Genomic DNA, 21,722 nt, shown 5'->3' with positions numbered 1-21,722 from the left:
TACAATGGAAGCTGTTGAAAATTGATAAATATAGATAAGCTAACGACTATGAGTTTTTAATATATTTTACTTTTTTATAGTATTTTTCTTCATGGTATTGTTTAGTTAGACAATGTGACTCTCTTATTTATACATCGATGATTGAATCATGCTTTAGTTGAAACAATAGTGATAGTCTTTTATACAACCTTAGACAATTGTTGTGTGCGCGTATATTTCAATGCTCATCATCAGGGCTTTTCATTCCGGATGGAATGTTTGCTGTTCTTACTTAGAGCTCTCTGATTCGCTTATTGCGGTGAATCACTCCGCATTCCACTTGTGTGTTGTCAAAGTTCGTTGTATGACTTGGCTTTCGTTACAATTTTCTTGCACTCATTTCGATATATGCATAGTTCCCTCCAATTTCTCACTCCCAGAATTTTGATATCTGTCATGACCTGGTCCAACCATCTCTGTGTCTTCCCCTTGGTCTTTCAGTTTCTAGTTTCCATCTGGTGATCTTCGCAACCAGTAGGTCGTTTTTCCTTCTCTCTGTGTGTCCCAGTAATCTCAGCCTCTCCGCTTTAATCAATCTATTTATATCTTCTTCCTTCATTATGTCTCTTAGTTCATGGTTCATTCTAATCGGGCCCATAATCTGTCTGAGGAGTTTCCTTTCGAATATTCTCAATTTTTCTTCAAATTTTTCCTTGAGCACCCATAGAATCGTACCCATAATTCTTATTAAGATTTTCTTTTCGCATACTCCTTATTTTACTTCATTTTTATCTGTGAGGCACATTGTCTCAGCTGAGTATACAACTACTGGTCTGATTGCAACTCTGTATATTTTCAGTTTTGTATTTCTGGATAAGTTCTTGTCCTTCGTAAGCCTATGATATCTCCAGTATGTTTTGTTTCCTCTTGTATTCGCTCCGTTGCTTCTTTACTTTGGCCATTCACTATTAATTCCAAATATTTTAATTGTTGGTCTCTTTTAAAAGTGTAGTTTTCTATTTTAATTTCTCTCGTTCTGTTATCTTCTCTTGTAGAGCAGAGTAGATATTTTGTTTTTCCTTTCAGTGCTATGATTCTTAAATCCGGTTCTGATGCGCCACCAGGGGCAAACCGGCAACGTGGTCGGCCGTTTTCCCTTAAGAAATACATTGCCTTATGCTACCTGCACTGCATTCTAAGTGTGGCTCGATTTTTATTTTAGGTGATCCCCAAGACGAGTACAAAATTGAAATTACGGAGACACTAATTGAAGATTCAACTTACGAAGGAAATTATATGACTCGACACGCTGAAGAGAAAACATTCAATAAAAATACGAAAGTTGAGACTGGACAAAGACCGTACAAATGTGAAACTTGTGTAGAACAGTTTCCTACTGCAAGTCATTTGAAAATACATATCAGAGTACATACTGGGTTTAAACCTTTCAAGTGTGAAATTTGTTTTAAGGAGTTTAGCCAAGCAGGTACTTTGAAAAGACATTTGAGAATCCATACTGGAAAAAACCCTTTAAGTGTGAACTTTGTTTTAAACAGTTTACTGAAGCAAGTAGCTTAAAAACACATTTGAGAGTGCACCCTGGGGATAAACCTTACAACTGTGAAATTTGTTTAACACGGTTTAGTTGTGTAAGTAATTTGAAATCACACTTGAGAATGCACACTGGGGAACAACCTTACAAGTGTGAAATTTGTTTCAAACAATTTTCCCAGCCAAGAACTTTGAAAATACATTTTATAGTGTACACTGAGGAAAAACCGTACAAATGTGAAATTTGTTGTAAGCAGTTTAGAAGAGCAGATGACTTGAAAATATATTTGAGAGTGCACACTGGGGAAGTACACAAGTCATTTGAAAGTTCATTTACAGACGCACACTGGAGAAACACATAAGTGTGAAACTTGTTTTAAGCTGTTTACTACATCAAGTTATTTGAAAAAACATTTGAAGGTGCACACTGGGGAAACACCTTACAAGTGTGGAATTTGTTGTATGAAATTTATTCAAGCAAATCATTTGAAAACCCATTTGAGAGTGCACACTGGGGAAAAACCTTACAAGTGTGAAACTTGTTTTAAGCAATTTAGTACAACAACTAATTTAAAAGTACATTTAAGAGTACACACTGGTAAACAAAACATTACAAGTGTGAAAGCCAAACAGCACCAGTACATCCCTGGGATGTACCCGAGACGAACCACCGGGACATTCGTATGTCCTGAGGACGTACTTTTCAGGGCCTGGAACATCCTTAGGACGTACCGAGGACCCCCACTACCATATTTGCAAAGTGTGCAATGTACACGGGCACCATCCTTTAGGGACGCCAAAACTCAAAAATTGCAAAGAGAAAAACAAAATTTAATTTTAAAATAATACTAGGTATAAATACACACGAAATTTTATTAGTATATCATCTAGTATTTATATCATATGAGAACAATGGAAATTTTCTAAAAGCTGTTGAGATGATTGCCTCTTTTGATGCAGTGATGAGACTTCAAGTTACCTAGTGTGTATCTCCCAAAAAAAAAATCTGGTAAAATGACTCATTATTTAGGCATGCCAATACAAAATGGAATAATTGAATTATTGTCGTCTAAAGTAAGAAATAATATTTTAGAAATGGTTCGAAGTGCAAAATATTTTTCAATAATATTAGATACACCAGACACTAGTCAAACTGAGGAAATTAGTCTTGTTCTGAGGCACCTATGTTGTCCTTATTAACACATGTCTTAAGTTAAGAAAAGTTTTATTGCGTTTAATCCAATACAGAACTCAGAGGAAGGGATAAGCTACATTTGTAATAGAAATTTTTGAAAAGATTAAGTATAGATATAAATGTCATGATAGTGGGACAAACATGAAGGGAAAGCAAAAACGCATTCTCGATGCGAATCCGAGAGCCATTTTTGTACCTTGTGCGGGCTCATACTTAAACTAAACAGTTAAAGTGGGTCTGAACAAGAATTTATTTTAATTTATTTTGTTATGATTTTATTCCGTTTGTTTCATTTTGATATTTTAGTCTACAAATAAATATGACTTCTAAAGTTCGATTTTTGCACTATTTCAAGCACCTTCCTACCTACCTATCTTCAAAAAAATGAAAAACATGATCCAAAATGCCTTACTTAAGGGGCGCCAAAATCTTTTTTGCACACAGGCGCCAGTAGCCCTTATGGGGGCCCTGCCTAGAATGTCTGATGTTACATAACCATCCGTACTCCAAGACATCCGACCAAACTCTCCTTGGGACGGCTGACCAAACCTTCCTTGGGACGACCGACCAAACCTAGGTTTTCAGAAATTTTAAACAAGGCGTTTAATTACTATTAAAGAATGTTGAGAAGGTCTAAAATTATTTTATACTCTCATAATAATTAACGATGAAATCTGCATTTAAAATGAAAAGACATATATGTACTTATATCAAACAAATTTTCATTTTATTTTTTTACTTTTTATTTTCTTTACTTGTTCCTCCAAATTTTGATAATTCTTTTACCTACAATAATAAATACCATTTAAAAATGAATAATCTTAATGAAACAATCCAGGTTCAAAGTTCTAAATAAGTAATTAATTATCCGTAAAAACACTTACCGCGTCGTTAAAATCGGGTTCTTCCTGAAGTATTATATCTAGGTACTTGTACTTGTAGCTGTACAAATTCTTCCTCTGTTTGAATTAAAAAATTAATCTTGTGTTTTATAAAAATAATGACAATTATTTCACATAATCACATTATATAAAGTTGCAGTTAAAAAATAGTTTTAAAACACCAAAAAAAGTAAAGTTTTAAAAAGTAAATAGTATCTACAATATCAGTGTAAATACTGGATAGAAAGTTAATTAAAATTGTTACAAAAAAGATAAATGAAGATAAACTGTATAAATGATTTTAAATCAAAGATTTTAAAAAAATTGTTATTATTACTTTTTACTATTAATACATACAGTAGATTATATTCAAAGTTAACTAAAACTGTTACAAAAAGGAAGATCAACTCATGATTCTATAAATAACGAGATGGTATCTTCCCGTAGCACAAATACGTCCGAGTTCGCGCATGATGACGTAACTGGTGACCCAAATTTTAATTTTAATTCTTGTTAAAGTTAAATATGGGATTTGTATGCATTCTGTGATAAAATTATTCAATTAGCAACATAACATTAAACTTCAATGTATTCGAAAAAAATTTAGTGTCGAGATTCCTGTCAAAAATAAAATTATAAAATACACTTGGCTTACAACCGCGAACAATTCAAACTAATCGGACATTATAGTCTAAGAGCTAGTGAACCCTCCGACTAACGGTCGTCCTGTAAGGCTAGAAATTTGTATAGTGATAATTCATAGCACACCAAGGCTAGAAACTATGACCTGGCAGGCATCAGCCGTGCACGTGTATCTACCAGGTGAATCGAAAAGAGCAAATTTAGGGGGTAAAATAAACTTTCTCCTGTAAAGTTTAAATTTAAGTATGTGTTCTATTTGTCAAATTTAATCAAAGTTAATTTAATAAAAAAAATTTTTTGTACACCCTGTATAAATAATTATGTTAATGTTTATATTACTGAATAGAGAATTAAATAACCTTTCAAATGAGCTATCACACAACCCCTACTCTCATTTAAAAAAATCATCGATTACGTCATCACGCTCAGATGGATGACGTCACTAGTATTATATATATGCCAAAAAGCCCTGCTTTAAAAATAAAAATCGACCCATCTAAGGATTTCTCTTCAAATTTGCCCATTCTCGAGATAATGAATTTATGCCAACTCAAACGTCCTCATACTACAATGTCGCGCCCGCTTGATTAGCAATTAAAAAACAAAGGGGTTTCCGATATTGTATTGCAAAAAACTTTTTGGGATTTCATCAATCAATGTTTAAAGAATATCTACCTACCTTGGCAACATTGAAATTTTTAGTTAAATGTCCGATTTAGGGTTAAAATGGCCGATTTCGCAATTTTCAAAATTTTTAATCGTTTATGTAACAAAAACTATTAACCTAAGAAAAAATCACTAAAGACCTTTTCTGTTTGGAATGATTCAAAAAAACGAAAAAAATTTTGTGCGTTGCAAAAAAAATAATTTTAGGAAAAACCCATAATCTTTCCCCTCGCCTGGCAAGGTCTTATGCTCTTCAGAATCGCCTGTCATTGTACACATTTCTTCTAAATGACTTACTCAAACACATACTTAAATTTAAACTTTACAGGAGAAAGTTTATTTTACCCCCTAAATTTGGACTTTTCGATTCATTTGGTAGATACACGTTCAGGGCTGATGCCTGCCAGGTCATGGTTTTTAGCCTTGGTGTGCTATGAATTATCACTAGACAAATTTCTAGCCTTACAGGACGACCGTTAGTCGGAGGGTTCACTAGCTCTTAGACTATTACGAACTCGCCGGTCTCCAGTTACATAACCACTTCTGGACATAGGTATTGTTACGCGATTGACTCTACTATTTTATTTATTTATATCTTTAGGCACTAAGTTTAATTTAAATAAAGGAAGACTTACTTATATTATTTTATTTACATCACTTATTTATTTTAATAATTACAAATAACACCAACTAACACATCTAATTTATTTACAAACTCAGATTTATGATTTAATTAACTAAACATAATAATTCCGATAACTAATAAATACATTTCATATCTTCGATTCGAATACATTAAATTACGCGACGCGCTTCGATGAATGAATGACTGGCCTGTGCTCGAATCTCGGTTCTATATATACTTCGGCAGCGGTCGTCTCCGAACGCCGTGGATAAGAATGGTATTGTCTCGTAACGCCGAGAAGCTTCGGGAAGAAATAGGCCAATTCGTGAGCGGACTAAATAGTGTCACATTGCCCCCTCCTTAAAAGATGGTTCCTCCTGGAACCTTGTCGGGACTGGAACTGGATGCTGGTATCTGCAACTGGACCCTCTTTTACAACTCCCAGTTGTATAAAAGTGGCAGGGGACGGTCTTCGCTCCGCACCAGTAACTATGCGGATTGCAACAGACTAACAACCGGACATCGGTGTCTTTAAAAATTTCTTCTACCATATTTCGGATAACTCTCCAGTCTAATTGGCGGCATTCTAACTTTGCATGGCTAACTTTTGCACGTCGGACTCCAACACGTGCTCTCTCAATTGAAATAATGCATCCCATACATCTTGGTAGGTAGGTTGGTCATGGACAGTGTCTTTTGTTACCAGACAGAATAGGTAACGTGATGCATCTTGGAGTTTCAATGCTTTTCCAGGAGCTGGCAGTTGGCATTGAAGTTCTGCATCTCGACCAAACTTCCTTCGAAAGGCGGATGCCAACCCTCGTGCGTCTTTGATACTGGCCGGGATGGTATGGGCCAGTGAATAGCCATCGGGAAGTGCGAGTAAATCTCGCTTTTCTTCATTGGTAACACCATGTCTCGCTTTACCGGTACCTCCATATGCCCCCATGAACTCCTCGAACGTGAGGTCAGGTATTTCTCGAACTTGGTTTACTTCCACTTCTTCATCTACGTCGTGGTCTCCCTCGTACGGCGCCAACCGGTTATGGTGGACTATCATCGGCTTTCCCCTAGGAATCTTGCTTATTCGGTAGATAACGTCATTAATTTTCTTGACAATGAGATACGGACCTTCCCAGAACTGCTGCAACTTGGGAGAACAACCTGTTCGCTTCTTTGGATTATAAAGCCAGACTTTGTCGTTCTCCCTGAAACATCCCTTCTCGGCTTGGGTATCGTATCGTTTCTTCATTCGGTCGCTAGCGATTTGAAGATTAGAACGGACCAACTCATGTATATCGTCCATTCTTCGCAATTCATTCACGTAATCCTCACCAGCAACATCTTCTCCAGGTCGACATCCAAACTCTACTGGTCCCAGTCTCGTTGATGATTGGACACCATCTTTGTCAAATACTTGCCGACTGTCCTATTCATACGCTCCACCATTCCATCCGATTGCGGGTGATAGGCCGTGGTTCTTGTCTTCTTCATGCCTAGTTTATCACAGATTCCTTGAAATAGATCGCTCTCAAAGTTCCTTCCTTGGTCACTATGGATCTCCAGAGGCACTCCGAATCGGCTGATGCAGTCTTTGATTAACACATCTGCAATAGTGGCGGCCTTCTGGTCTGGAATTGCGTAGATCTCAACCCATTTCGTGAAGTAATCCATTACCACCAACATGTATTTGCATCCATTGTCACTTTCTGGAAATGGCCCGGCAATATCCAAAGCTATTCTTTCAAACGGACTTCCAACATTGTACTGTCTCATAGGAGCCTTCCTTTTCCGGTAGGGTCCGTTATTTGTAGCACAGGTAGTACATTTCTTACACCAGTCCTTCACATCGTCGGAACTATTCATCCAATAAAATCGTTCCCGAATTCTCTGAAGGGTCTTCTTTACACCAAAATGCCCTGATGGACTGTCGTGTAACTGACGAAGTACTTCGGCTACTCTGCTCTTTGGAATCACCAACTGCGTTCTCCTCACTGAACCATCATCATTTTCTATTACTCGTTTAAGCAAGTTGTCTTCCAAGATAAATGAGTCCCACTGGGCCCAATACGTCTTAACTACTGAGCCTAGGCTTGATATTTCTTGCCAAGATGGTCGACGATTTTCTTCTTTCCATTTTAGAATCTTCCGTAAAACTGGATCTTTTTCTTGTTCTTCCTTGATCTTGGTAGGCGTCCACTCGTCGTTGACCACTGTTGTTCTTAGTACTGCTGCTTCCTTTGACTCTGTTTTGTTGCAATGGGAACATTCTGCTGGACACGGTCTTCTAGATAGAGAATCAGCGTTCCTGTGGCTAACTCCGGCCCGATGCTCGATCTTGCAATCATATTCTTGAAGTCGTTCAATCCATCTGGCTATCTGACCCTCTGGATTCTTAAACTGCATTAACCATTTAAGGGGGCATGATCGGTTCGGATTAGAAACTTCCTTCCGTAGAGGTATTGATAGAAGTGTTCCACTGATTTTACTACTGCTAGAAGTTCTCTTCTCGTGACGCAATGATTTCGTTCAGGTTTTGAAAGCACTTTACTAAAATATCCAAGGACTCGTTCCTGTCCTCCTTGAATCTGCGACAGCACTCCTCCAATTCCCACATTACTTGCATCCGTATCTAAGATGAACTCTTCTTCTGGCAGTGGATACCCTAATATTGGCGCTGTAATTAAATGCCTCTTCAAAGTTTCAAAGGCCGTTTGGCAGTCTCCATCCCAGCAATAATCCCTTGCTTCCTCTGTAAGTCGCGTTAATGGCTTAGCAATATCTGCAAACTTCTTAATGAATCTCCGGTAGTAAGTACATAGTTCCAGAAAACTCCTCACTTGATGTTTATCAGTTGGTTCAGGCCATTCCTTAATGGAATCGATTTTTCCTTTATCCACGGCCACTCCTTCTTTGCTGACTATATGACCTAAATAATTAACTTTACTTTGAAATAGCTGGCATTTCTTGGGGTTTAACATTAACTGGGCAGATTTAAGTCGATTAAAAACGTCTTCTAAATTCTTCAGGTGGTCTTCAAACGTCTCCCCCAAAACGATTATGTCGTCTAAATACACCAGGCACGTTCTCCAAGATAACCCTCTCAACACATTTTCCATAAGCCTCTCAAATGTCGCAGGAGCATTACAGAGTCCAAACGGCATAACGTTGAATTCCCATAATCCAGATCCTGTCGTAAAGGCAGTCTTCTCTTTGTCCACTGGATCCATTTCTACCTGCCAATATCCAGACTTTAAGTCCAACGTAGAAAACAATTTACTTCCAGCCAATGTGTCCAACGTGTCGTCGATCCGAGGCAGAGGATAACTATCTTTCTTGGTAACATTGTTCAACAAACGGTACCTAGTCCACACAGAACCTCGTAGTTCCATCTTTCTTCTTGACCAGGACCACCGGAGAGACCCATGGGCTCGTAGAAGTTTCTATCACCCCGTCTTTCTTCATTTCTTGAACAATCCTTTCAGCTTCCTCTCTCTTCGCCTGTGGTAATCGTCGAGCTGTTTGACGAATTGGTCTAGCGGTACCAGTGTCAATTTTTTGTTGTCGTTCTTCCTGTCTTTCCTCCTTTCGGTACGAATATGTCACGATATTGCCGAAGAAATTCCCTTAATTTCCTTTTCTCCACTTGATTTAGAGATTGGCCTGCAACTGCAACCATTTGGTCGAACTTGTCGTTGGAATTATCTGATGTTGTTGTCTGACGGATTATGGACGTCACGGGTACACAAGTTCCTACTTTTGTCTCCTTCTTGATGGTCACCGGGTAGTCATTGACATTAATCAATCTCACAGGAATTTCTTTAGCAGAAGTAACCAATTCCTTTCCAATTATGATTCCTCGGCCAACCTCCTCGTCGTGGTTCCATGGCTCCATCATAACAGGTGTTCCTTCTTCTACAATTCCCTGTAGCCGCGCTACGATGATCGTTTCACTCCTCGCAGGCACAACTGTATCTTCTTTAATGGCTGCTAGCACAGTGCTGTCATCATGTGGATGAAGAAATACCTCCTCGTTGCCAACTTTGATTACCCTGTGCTTAAAATCCAATTGAAATCCATGCAAATTCATTACGTCCATTCCTAATATAACATCTTCGATGTCTGCAACTATGACAGTATGGACGAACTTTTCTGCTCCAATCCCTAATTGTATCTGAATTTCTCCGTGGATGTTGGCATTTCCACCTGTGGCAGTCCGCAGTCGCAACCTCGTTGGTAAGAGTTTCTTACGGCTATTTAAAACTGACGGTCGCATAATGGTCCTAGTCGCTCCGGTATCCACCAACAATGTATACTTTTTACCATTTATTTCTCCATCCACATATACACTATCTTCACGACACTTCAAAGAAGCTATTAGTATGAGAGGGTCTTTGGAAAAGTTGCGGGTCGAAGCTGCCCCCCTAAGGCCGACCCGTTCTAGTTTTCCTGCTGGTGAGTCTCTTGATTGTTATTGTACCTAGGGTACTTAAACGAACTCCGTACGTGTCCCATTTCACCACAGTTCCAGCACCTTATGGTCTTCGTTTTCTTGGATGCAATGTCTTTCATCATATTAACAAGCTGGTCAAGTTTGTCCTCATCCTGTTCCTCTTTCACAGTCCTCACTTTACTGTATCCACCGGAGGCCTGGGTAGCTGATTCGTATTCGAGAGCGGCAGATAAGACATCGACCAGCGTCTTGTGACGAGCTAATCGCAGTGTTCTTTGCATTTCATGATCACGAAGGCCATCAATAAATGTTTGAACAGCCAACTTTTCCATCATGTCTTCGGGAGCTGTTGGATATGCATATCGTACCAACCTGGCAATATCGACCTCGTATTCTTGAAGAGCTTCATGTTTCTTTTGTCTTCGATTTTTAAACTGCGACTGATAGACATGCTCTAAATGTTCGTGCCCGTATCGCATATTCAGTCTCTTTTTCAGCTGCTCGAAGTCATCTGTCTCCTCTACGGCTATGGTCTGGAGGACATCCAAAGCGTCGCCTCGAAGAGCAATAGTGAGGTTTACAGCTTTTTCTTTTTCGAACCATCCGTTCGCTCTGGCCGCCGATTCGAACTGTTTCATGTAGTTGTTCCATGATGACTTTCCGTCGAAATTTGGCACCTTAACACGAGCATGACCTACACTCCCTTCAACTATCGACCGTGGCTCCAATTTGTATTTGGTTTCATCATTTTTAATGTCTGTTAAGATGGGTTCCATACCTTTGTCTACTTTTTCCGTTTCCTCCATTTTCTTTTCTATTTCCTTGATCTTTTCTTCAAAAGTAGATTTTATGGACGATATCTTGTCGTCAAAATCCGAAGTGACTTTAGAGATCTCGTTAGTCATTTTGCTGTCAAGGGATGAAATATCACCCGAAACTTTCGAAATTTCACTAGAAACTTTGTTCTCTAACGATATAATGTCTGTCGAAACTTTCAAAACATCCGAGGAAACTTGGGAGATTTCACTAGAAACTTTTTTTTCTAACGATGTAATGTCTGTCGAAACTTTAGAAACATCGGAGGAAACTTTCTAAACATCCGAGGAAACTTGGGAGATTTCACTAGAAACTTTGTTCTCTAACAATGTAATGTCTGTCGATACTTGGGAGATTTCACTAGAAACTTTGCTCTCTAAAGGCCGCGTCCCACGATCAAATAATTTGATCAAACTGGTTTGAGCAAACTGAAAGTGACAGTTAGTGACGTCACATCCTGAGTGTTCATTGTGGATAATAATGAAAAATTTTAATTTTAAATAAAGTACAAACAAGTTAGACAACTCAATACAAAAAATTTGATCAAACTAGACTGATAGTGAGAGCACAGATTTTTAGAATTTCAAAAAACTGCAATTGTGACGTCACTTTGACGTACTTCTTCAAGTACGTCAAGTTTGCTCAAACTGTTTGATCAAATTATTTGATGGTGAGACGCGGCCTTAACGATGTAATGTCTGTCGAAACTTTCAAAACATCCGAGGAAACTTGAGAAATCTCTTTAGAAATTGACGAAATTAAAGCAGTTTGCCTGTCCTCAAACACGTAGGTTTCTGGATCATGACCCTCTTCCTGTAGTGCGATCTTCAGACGAACCACTAGATCAGCCTTTTTCCCCGCTGCGTCGAGCTCACGATTTTCCAGTTCTGTTCTGAGCTCCGTAAGGCGCAGATCAGAAAGTTTCGGCTTACACTGTGAAGACATGGTCACACTCTTTATTTATTACGATTTATATTTAGTTATTATTAAAGATTCCACACTGTATTTACGCGAATTAATTTTATTTATTTCAAGTATCCCTACTTCTGCACCATTTGTTACGCGATTGACTCTACTATTTTATTTATTTATATCTTTAGGCACTAAGTTTAATTTAAATAAAGGAAGACTTACTTATATTATTTTATTTACATCACTTATTTATTTTAATAATTACAAATAACACCAACTAACACATCTAATTTATTTACAAACTCAGATTTATGATTTAATTAACTAAACATAATAATTCCGATAACTAATGACTGGCCTGTGCTCGAATCTCGGTTCTATATATACTTCGGCAGCGGTCATCTCCGAACGCCGTGGATAAGAATGGTATTGTCTCGTAACGCCGAGAAGCTTCGGGAAGAAATAGGCCAATTCGTGAGCGGACTAAATAGTGTCACAGTATCATGGATCAACTGATAAATAAAAAAGATAAAGAAGATAAACATTATAAATTTTGTTCAAACTATAAGTCTACATTTATATTTTAAACGTTCTTATTGATTCTTATACAATCTTATTATTCTTGTACATTAGGTTTGTTCCAACACGACCGAGAACCGTCACGAAACGGTAACGCTCCTGCGCAGTAAACAAAATCAGTTCCAACAAAAATATGATCGTCATCGGATCGTCCTTCCCCAGTGGCGTAACTAACGCCAATGCAACCAATGCGGTGCATTGGGGCGCAGGCCTTAGGGGGGCGTAACAAACTGATATTCTGGAAAAATTTTAGCAAAATAATATGTTGAAGCAAAACTCCCTGTAGCTTCCCGAAAATAAACAAGAATGTGTGTGTACTTTGTACGCACGTAAGAAGTTATACTCCTACTACATATTATGTGATTTTTAAGACAATACCAAAAGTTTAAAAAAATAAAAGAATAAAACGCACACAAACACATTGAAAAATGCCACAAAGAAAGAATGATTTCTGAACGATAATAATTGTTGGCAAAAATTTTAAATACGCATTTTCTGAAAAAAAAAAATATATAACAAATATACTTACAATCATAACATGCATAAAAAAATAAAAAAATAAAACTTGCATCGGGAATTGAACTCGTGAATTTCGGGGCGGTTTGTTTCGTAATCGAAGCGTAGACTCACTCGTCCAATCCCACATTATTTATCATGTGGAAAAATACGGTAACTGAACGTTTTACTGTTTGACAGTTGTTTTGAAAATTAAATTATGTAGTAAATTTTGTGGAAGAAAATATAAAAATATAACAGAACAGTAAGAAAACAATATATTAGATGAAGATTGGTAGAACTTTTGTTGGTAATCAAATTAAGTATGTAAATCAAAGCATTACATACCTACTAGATAAATAAATCTACGCCAAAAAATCATAATTTAAAAATAAAAATCGAACCTAATTTGGGATTTCTCTCTAAAATCCTCATTCTTGAGAAAATAAATGTATGTATTTCAACCTAATCCAAATGTATAATTACAATATGATTATAATAAAAATTACTTACCAAATTAAGAATGAGTTTTCCGTGTCCAAAATAGTCCAAAAGTCCAAAAATATTGGTATATGAAAACTATTTAAAAAGGCAGTATGTATAACTATTAACTAACTTTTGTTTGTTGTTTCTTTTTACACAAATTTTAAAACGCAACAACCATAAATAATCTAACTACAGCTGTGCCACAGCCGCCACATTGAATAATTTTTGACATGTCATTTGAACATCCAATCAGAACAAAGTTATAATGCGCATGCGCCCGGTCGCTAGGTTTTACCATATAAAAATTCACCCTCTATCGCCGGTAAAGAAGTATAACTTCAAAAATGTAAAAAAATATTCGTGGTATTTTATTCCGTTAGCGCCATAACAGACGGGCAACTTTGGTCGGGCACTCTGTAGATCCACAAAAATAGTTTCCGATGATTGACCGTGGGTTTTATGTTGCGTGGACGTTGCATCACAGATGAGCAACTGTGGCCGGCCACAAATACTCTTAGTTGATGGTATAGATAGAAAATAACATATTTCAATAATAACTTTGAAATTTCATGTTTCAGGGTCTCTATTAGTCCCAATTACTGCAGCAGTGGAGCTATATTTTTATTTTCACGGTGCAAGTAGATGGCGCATAAATCGTTTAATTTTCGAAATTTTTTTATGAAAATTAGTTTACATGTACAGTCGAACCCGCTTATTAGAATCCCTGTTATAGGAATATCCCGGTTTATGGAATATAAATTCGAGTTCCCGAAACGTTTCCATTTACTCCTTAATAAATTTATCCTTTTATTGGAATAGGCTCTAATTAGATAATACCGCTTATTAGCATATTTTACAAGTCAACGAATATTTTTTTTACAATTTACTACATAAAAATTTAACTTATGTTTGGTATTATGGTCAGTCGTCAAGGGTGTGTAGTGCTGGATTACAGCTTGTTTACATGGGCGGTTTGCCAACGTTTGACGCCGCGGTTTACCTGAAAAACCCAACCGCCGCGGTTCGTACACATGAGAGCGATTGACTGGCGGTCTCATTCCTCCCCTAATAAACTTACAACCGCCGCGATTTGACGGCGGAAAGGTTGCATGTGTACGATTTTGAGCGGTTGCATTTGTTTCTATGTTAAACTTGAACCGCGGCGGTTGGGTTTTTCAGGTAAACCGCGGCGTCAAACGTTGGCAAACCGCCCATGTTTACAAGTCAACGAATATTTTTTTTACAATTTACTACATAAAAATTTAACTTATGTTTGGTATTATGGTCAGTCGTCAAGGGTGTGTAGTGCTGGATTACAGCTTGTTTACATGGGCGGTTTGCCAACGTTTGACGCCGCGGTTTACCTGAAAAACCCAACCGCCGCGGTTCGTACACATGAGAGCGATTGACTGGCGGTCTCATTCCTCCCCTAATAAACTTACAACCGCCGCGATTTGACGGCGGAAAGGTTGCATGTGTACGATTTTGAGCGGTTGCATTTGTTTCTATGTTAAACTTGAACCGCGGCGGTTGGGTTTTTCAGGTAAACCGCGGCGTCAAACGTTGGCAAACCGCCCATGTAAACAAAGCGTCGATATTATTAGGGTAATAAATATTTATTACTTTGTTACGAGTACAATACCTACCAATTCGATCTAGCCGAAAAATGCATGGGTCATAAAGTAATTTTTATTTGTCTACACAAAGGCACTGTTGCCTGCTATAAAATTCTTAGAAGCAGTTTATTAGAATTCACCCAGAGAGTATTTACCTATTTGCTTGAAAGATGTGAATTATGGCTTTGTTAAATTCATCCATTTCTTGCCGCCAATAAAAGTTCCATTCAACCAATGGATTAAGGATGACCACAGGGATTGACAATAAAAAAGCTATAATTACCGATAATTTCTCAAGAAAAAATAAGTAATTTTGTTACATATATGCATTTTAATAAGAATATTTACATATCTACATATTGCATATATTTTATATTAATTACCTACTGCTACTTTATTCATTCAATTACATAATATAATGTAATTTGGTATTCAACACATACATAGATAAGTAGTAGTTACACTACTGTATTATTGACGTAAAAAGACCTAAAAAAATTTACATATACTGATTATGTAGGTACATATATGATATACATATTGGCATAGTATGTAAAACTACAAAATATTGGCATAGTATATAAAACTACACATTGGCATAGTATGTAAATAATATTATTACGTATATTCGGTACACTTATTTCGACTAGCCACCAATGATCGGTTATTAGAATATCCCGGTTATAAGAATATTTTTGCCTGGTACAAAGGCTATTCCAATAAGCGGGTTCGACTGTACTTCTTTTTATAATAAATGCTCATGCAAATTTTCAAAACAATTGGTACAGTTCTAGGTCTGGATCTTGCGTATGAAAAAAAACTTGATTTAGAGCAAGCTGAAAATTTGTTAATAGCTTAAGGGTGTCTAGTCGGACAAACTTTGATATATAGGAACACTGGAACAGGGGAAGTTTTAATTGTGGAACAGGGTAAAAATTTAGAACGGTCAGACCACGAAAACGTCACATGTATTTTGTCCGACAGTACTTCCAAGTGATTTGTTACCCTTTCATTAAACTCTGATCCAAAAATCAGGCTGTTATTAATCACCAACTGGGAATTATAATGAGTGGAACACGTAGAATATGTCAAATGGCAGGAATTATGACAGGTGATAAATAGCAGTCTGATTTTTGCATGAGAGTTTAATGAAAGGGTAACAAATCAATTGCAAGTTCTGTCGGACAAAATACATGTGACGTTTTCGTGGTCTGACCATTCCAAATTTTTAACCGGTTCCACAATTACAACTTCCCCTATTCCAGTGTTTCCACATATCAAAGTTTGTCCGACTAGACACCCTTAAGCTTAAGCTATTAACAAATTTTCAGCTTGCTATTAATCAATTTTTTTTCATACGCGGGATCCAGACCTATTCTTTTTATTTTAGAAATTAACAAAAAAGTATGTGAATTTCGTACTTTTACACTAGGATAGCCCCTTAAATTTACTTTCAATTAATTTTTTGAATAATAATGTTTTTTAATAATTAACTTTAAAATTACTGTTATATTTCTTGGAATAATTGTTCTCTGATTGGATATTGCTTGTACAATGTCGTGTGTACTGAAATAGTATCCCCTGAAAGTACGGAGAAATATAGAAAGTGCGTTAGTTTCGTAGGAGGTTGTGTAGGGGGGGGGGAGGAATAAGTCTGGGAATAGGGGCGCACGAGAATACTTGCATTGGGGCGCAGGTCAGACTAGTTACGCCACTGTCCTTCCCACTGTTCCAACAAGAATTGGGTGCGTTCGGACGACCATAGCGGCTGGCTGGCAGCAGAAATCGGCTGAGTGGTTGCATCCAGCCGTGATAGGGAAAGCTTAGTAAATCTCTCAGCGGCTGGCTTCCAGCGGTGACGTCTGACAGCTACTGCTGGCTCAGCTGTCCAGCCGCTGTGGTCGTCCGAACGTACCCATTGTGATCTTTTAGTGACGGTTTCGTGATGATAATTTCAGTAATCGGGAAATTTGCTCTGAGCGTTAACAATGTGTCAAAGCAAAATCGACCGACCTGCTCATGATGGCGGTTTTTTGAAATTTTATCAGGACGCTTTGTGTAACATTTAAATGAGACATTTAAAAAAAATGCCGTGTCCCGCTAGTGATATTATGTATTAATATAAACAGAAAATAAAAACGCCCTTAATCTGATATAAATTCTTCTATTTCCAAATTGATTATCAGTTTGATTTTGTATGCATAACCTCACTATCGCAGTTCCCTAATAACACAAAACATTCCATGAATGTTCCTAGAATGTACACACAGGACATTGAAAACATTCCTGGAATGTCCCCAAATGCACACGAATGTCCCTGGAAAGTCCCAGGAAAGTGCTGTGTCAGCATTTTAAATATTCTTAGAATGTTCTGTTGGAACATTCCATGAATGTCTACGAATGTTCTTTGGACATTCACAGTCTATTTTTTAGACTGAATGTCTTGTTGGAACATTCCATGAATGTTCTTTGGACATTCACAGTATATTTTTAGACTGAATGTCTTGTTAGAACATTCCATGAATGTCTACGAACGTTCTTTGAACATTCACAGTATATTTTTTAGACATTCACTGAAATATATCGTCAGTAATGTGACAATACCTCCTATATGTCTTTTCATGAGGTTTGCAGGAGACGAAAAACATTTTTTAAGGTCACTTTCTGTTTTCGTACGTATTCTGACTTTTTTGTAGTAAATAGATAGTTGAATTTACTGCAAAACAAGTCAAAAAATATATGAAAACAGGAGGTGGCCGAAACAAGTTTTTAGTCTATCTTACAAATCTCTTGAAAAAAACAGATAGGAGGTATTGTCACATCGCTGACGATATGTGGCCATACCAAATAATACATCCTTGATAAATATAAAAAAAATTTATTGCAAAAAATCTTTACATACATTTTTTAATGTAATTTACTGACATTCCTAAATATTATAAAAAAATGTGTCACATTTGCTTTGTAAACCTTTCTTTTGCTTTTCGTAGCCACATATTCCGTTTCCTTTCTGGTTTTTTGTAGACCACTTCTCTCAGCTGATTCTAAAAGAAAATAAAATAAAAGGTAATTTTTCTATCCTTTACAATTAACAATCAGAAGAAATATTATTTACAGGTAATAATACGCATAAATAATAATAATAAAAAAATAAATATTAAATAATATTTAAATAAATAATAAATAATATTTAATAAATAAAATAATAATAATGAACATTTTGTATTTTGACAACGACATCCGACGTGGAAGTAGAAACCTTAATAAAATTATTTTTTCAAGTAAATTGTGGCTTATTTCCTCATTAGAATAGTTAATTACAAAAAAGCCACAAAGAAATAGATTTTTCACAAACAAATAAGTATTTAGTATTCATTATATTTATTGTTTTTATTATTTACTTTAATGTCCTACTGGTACATTATTTGACAAATAATGACATTTCGAAGTCTGTTAAGTACGATATAACGCCCTTGGGCATTAAATTTAAATAACGACTTAGATACTGTCAAGTTGACAAATATCAACCTAAGTAAAACTATGGTTACCACAATTATGTTACTACTGTTACTGGTAAATGTACTTATTTAAAAACTAATCAATTCAAAATTCATTCAAATTTTTCACATATAAAGAATAATTTAGTCAGACATTAAACGTTGAAGGCACCACAGGTATTATAATAATAACGCTTTCGGTCAACGTATATCCCTCAGGCCCTTGTTAAAAACACCATTGACCTCAAGCGTTATTATCCTTATAATACCCTTGGTACCTTAATAACTGTAACATAAGATTATACCTTAATTCTTGTTTTCTATTTCTGATGTTTTTATTTATTTACATTGAATATTAATCTGTTTTGTTGTATAATCTACTTCGCAATAATTATGTGATATATTTGACTTAAAATGAATTCAAAAATTTTTTGCAGTTGGGCAACAATGTCAACTTAGATCTCCGATGTAGATAATGAATTACAACAGTATCTATATTGTACAGACTGTATTATTAATTAGGTTATTTATTTATTTATTTATTGAAATATACATCCACCAGGTATAAACCCATAAAGGTGTACATAAGAAAACTACATACATTGACTGAACACTTGATGACAAAATATAAAATAAAATAAAGAATAACCAAAAATGTTTCTGTTGTTAATACACATACACAATAATAAACAAAGACCTTAATAAAGAAAAATAACATGGCATCAATTCGATAAGCTATTGTGTATTTCGCGTTTAAAGATGTTAAAACCAAGAAAAAAAATGCATATACCTGTGTGACATAAGCTATTGGAACAGCACAGTCTCTTAAACGAACAGATGAAAGTGAAATTCTGTCAATATCTTTTTCTAAAAAGTGTTTTGAACATACTCCTCTATTAACAAATCTGATCTATACTTCATGTCTTCTTCGCAGGATCTTCTGGAAAGCTAAAAATACAAAATATAGGCATTACTAAGCATTATTAACAAATTTTAGTTTTAAATAAAAAATATGATTAATGGACTCACAAAATATTATAAAACAGCTTAGAAATTGTTTATTAGTAAGTCGGTTCCCCAAACTCTGACACAACTGGCTAGTGATTTTAGTAGGTAATTTTTTTTGTTTTTGGCCAATTTTGCCAAAATTACAGTAATTATTAACTATTTAGTTATTATTTTTTTTTGCAATTTTACCAAATTGGCAAAATTATTTACTAAAATCACTAGCCAGTTGTACTGAGACTGAGTTTAGCAAATCGACTATAATATTCTGTGTATTCATTAGTTGGTACTGCATATTATAGTGTGTGGTCTACCATCCTATTTATAAAGGCATACATTAGCAAAAACGCAAAAAGAATTACTTTAGTTTTACAAATCCTATTGTTATTATCTCTATTTACTATTTTAGTTAGGAATAAGCGAAGTTATTGTGGCTTATTCACAATTATTATTAAAATAATAAATGGATATGACCAATTATTAACTTATAAAATAAAATAATAATTCTTCTGATTTATGCCTTTTATTCACTTTGTTATATCTAGGTTACTTAAAAGATTTTTTATGAATAGTATTATTAGGGTATTAATAGTATTAATTTATTTTCTGAAATACAGGGCATGCCTTCGTTTACATATTTGCATACTAACCTTTTAATAGGGCTTTTCATTTTCATTCACAGTCATTTGTTTGGAGCTTCTGTCATAATTGAAACGTTATTCCTGCAGATTTTTTTATCTACATTTGTTTCTGCTACTCCAACTGCGTTAAAAACAGGACACCATTTTATTCACTATGTTAATAATACTATTAAAGCTATTATAAAAGTATCCGAATTAAAAAAATATTCTTAAAAAGCACAAATAATACAAAGGTGGCAAGATGAAGATGCCAAGATGGCCGAAGCGAGGTCGTTGGTTGGTCGTTTTTAGTCACGTGATGCCCTCTCAAGCGCCATGCACAAAAATATATGCACGGCGAATTTGAAAATGAACGCAAAAGAAATAAATATAAATGCCTCTCTTGGGTTTTGCATAAGTTATAAGTATTTTTTTTATTAACAAAATCGCATTCCAAATTGAATATTCGCGAACAATAATTTTTATTACATTTGTATGTTTATAATATTGTATTAATTGAACTTGGAAAACTCTTTAAATTTGACATATTATTGCACTGTAGGCCTAAAGTGTCACTTAGTTTGTCTGGTATGTTATAAGTAATGTTGTATCTGTTACACGTATGTATTATTTCGCAACTTAAAATATATGAACATTGGTAGTATGTTCACAGAATGTCTTATGGTAACATTCCAGGAATAATTTAAACAGATGTTCACCGAATGTTCCCTAAATGTCCAGGACATTCAAATATTGATAGAACTTTGGTAGTACATTCCTGGAATGTTGTGTGTTGTTAGGGTTTATGTCAATAAATCTTTATTAACGAAAAAGAAAATGTTTTTGTTGCACTATAAATTACAGTATAAATTAATAACTAATGAATTCTAACAATAGGGCTTTTCATCGATTGTCATTTGTTTCGAGCTTCTGTCATGTGTCACATAATATTAATATATCTACGTCATACGTCTTTGGTTTGTACCATTGGTTATATCAATAACGTATGACGTAGATATATTAAGATTATGTGACACATGAAAGAAGCTCGAAACAAATGATTGTGAATGAAAAGCCCTATTGTATTCGGTTATTATCACTACAAAATAAAATATTCAAGTTTAACAAAATAATCCCATAAGACTCAATGTTAAAACGTCCTGACAAAATCTGACAGCGTGTCACGTGACTGTAAGTAGAGGGGAGACGCACGGAGCCAATAGGGTTTTTCATTGATTGTCATTTGTTTCGAGCTTTTGTCATGTGTCACATAATATTAATATATCACGTCTTTAGCTTTTATCATAGGATATACCAACAAAATAGGTTTGTTCCAACACGACCGAGAACCGCCACGAAACGGTAGCGCTCCTGCGCAGTAAACAAAATTCGTTCCAACAAAAATATGATCGTCATCGGATCGTCCTTCCCACTGTTCCAACAAGAATTGTGATCTTTTAGTGACGGTTTCGTGATGATCATTTCAGTAATCGGGAAATAGGGTTTTTCAGTGATTGTCATTTGTTTCGAGCTTTTGTCATGTGTCACATAATATTAATATATCTACGGCATACATTTTTAGCTTTTATCATTGGATATACCAACAACAATATACATATTGATAAATTCAGTTATCAGTGAGGTAACCGTTCCAACATCGGTTTCCAAATTACCGTCATGGGACGATAACTGGGCGATACAATT

General features: G+C 35.7%; 1 protein-coding gene and 1 long non-coding RNA gene across 3 annotated transcripts in view; one reads left to right on the top strand and one right to left on the bottom strand.

Annotated features, from left to right (window-relative positions):
• Positions 1-21,722, top strand: part of LOC126889850 (zinc finger protein 235-like) — a 204,985-nt gene that overhangs the window by 116,348 nt on the left and 66,915 nt on the right. The gene's annotated exons all lie outside the window — the stretch shown is intronic.
• LOC126889854 (uncharacterized) lies at positions 17,759-20,820 on the bottom strand. Its single transcript, XR_007700192.1, has 3 exons — positions 20,049-20,820; positions 19,184-19,341; positions 17,759-17,940 (listed from the first exon to the last, which is right to left on the bottom strand). It is a non-coding gene; the product is annotated as an uncharacterized LOC126889854 (long non-coding RNA).

This window comes from Diabrotica virgifera, chromosome 8 (assembly GCF_917563875.1).
Source record: "Diabrotica virgifera virgifera chromosome 8, PGI_DIABVI_V3a".
In the NCBI taxonomy this organism is placed as follows: Eukaryota; Metazoa; Arthropoda; class Insecta; order Coleoptera; family Chrysomelidae; genus Diabrotica; species Diabrotica virgifera.
The sequence above is the reverse complement of the archived record's forward strand: the minus strand, read 5'-3'. Positions and strand labels throughout refer to the sequence as shown.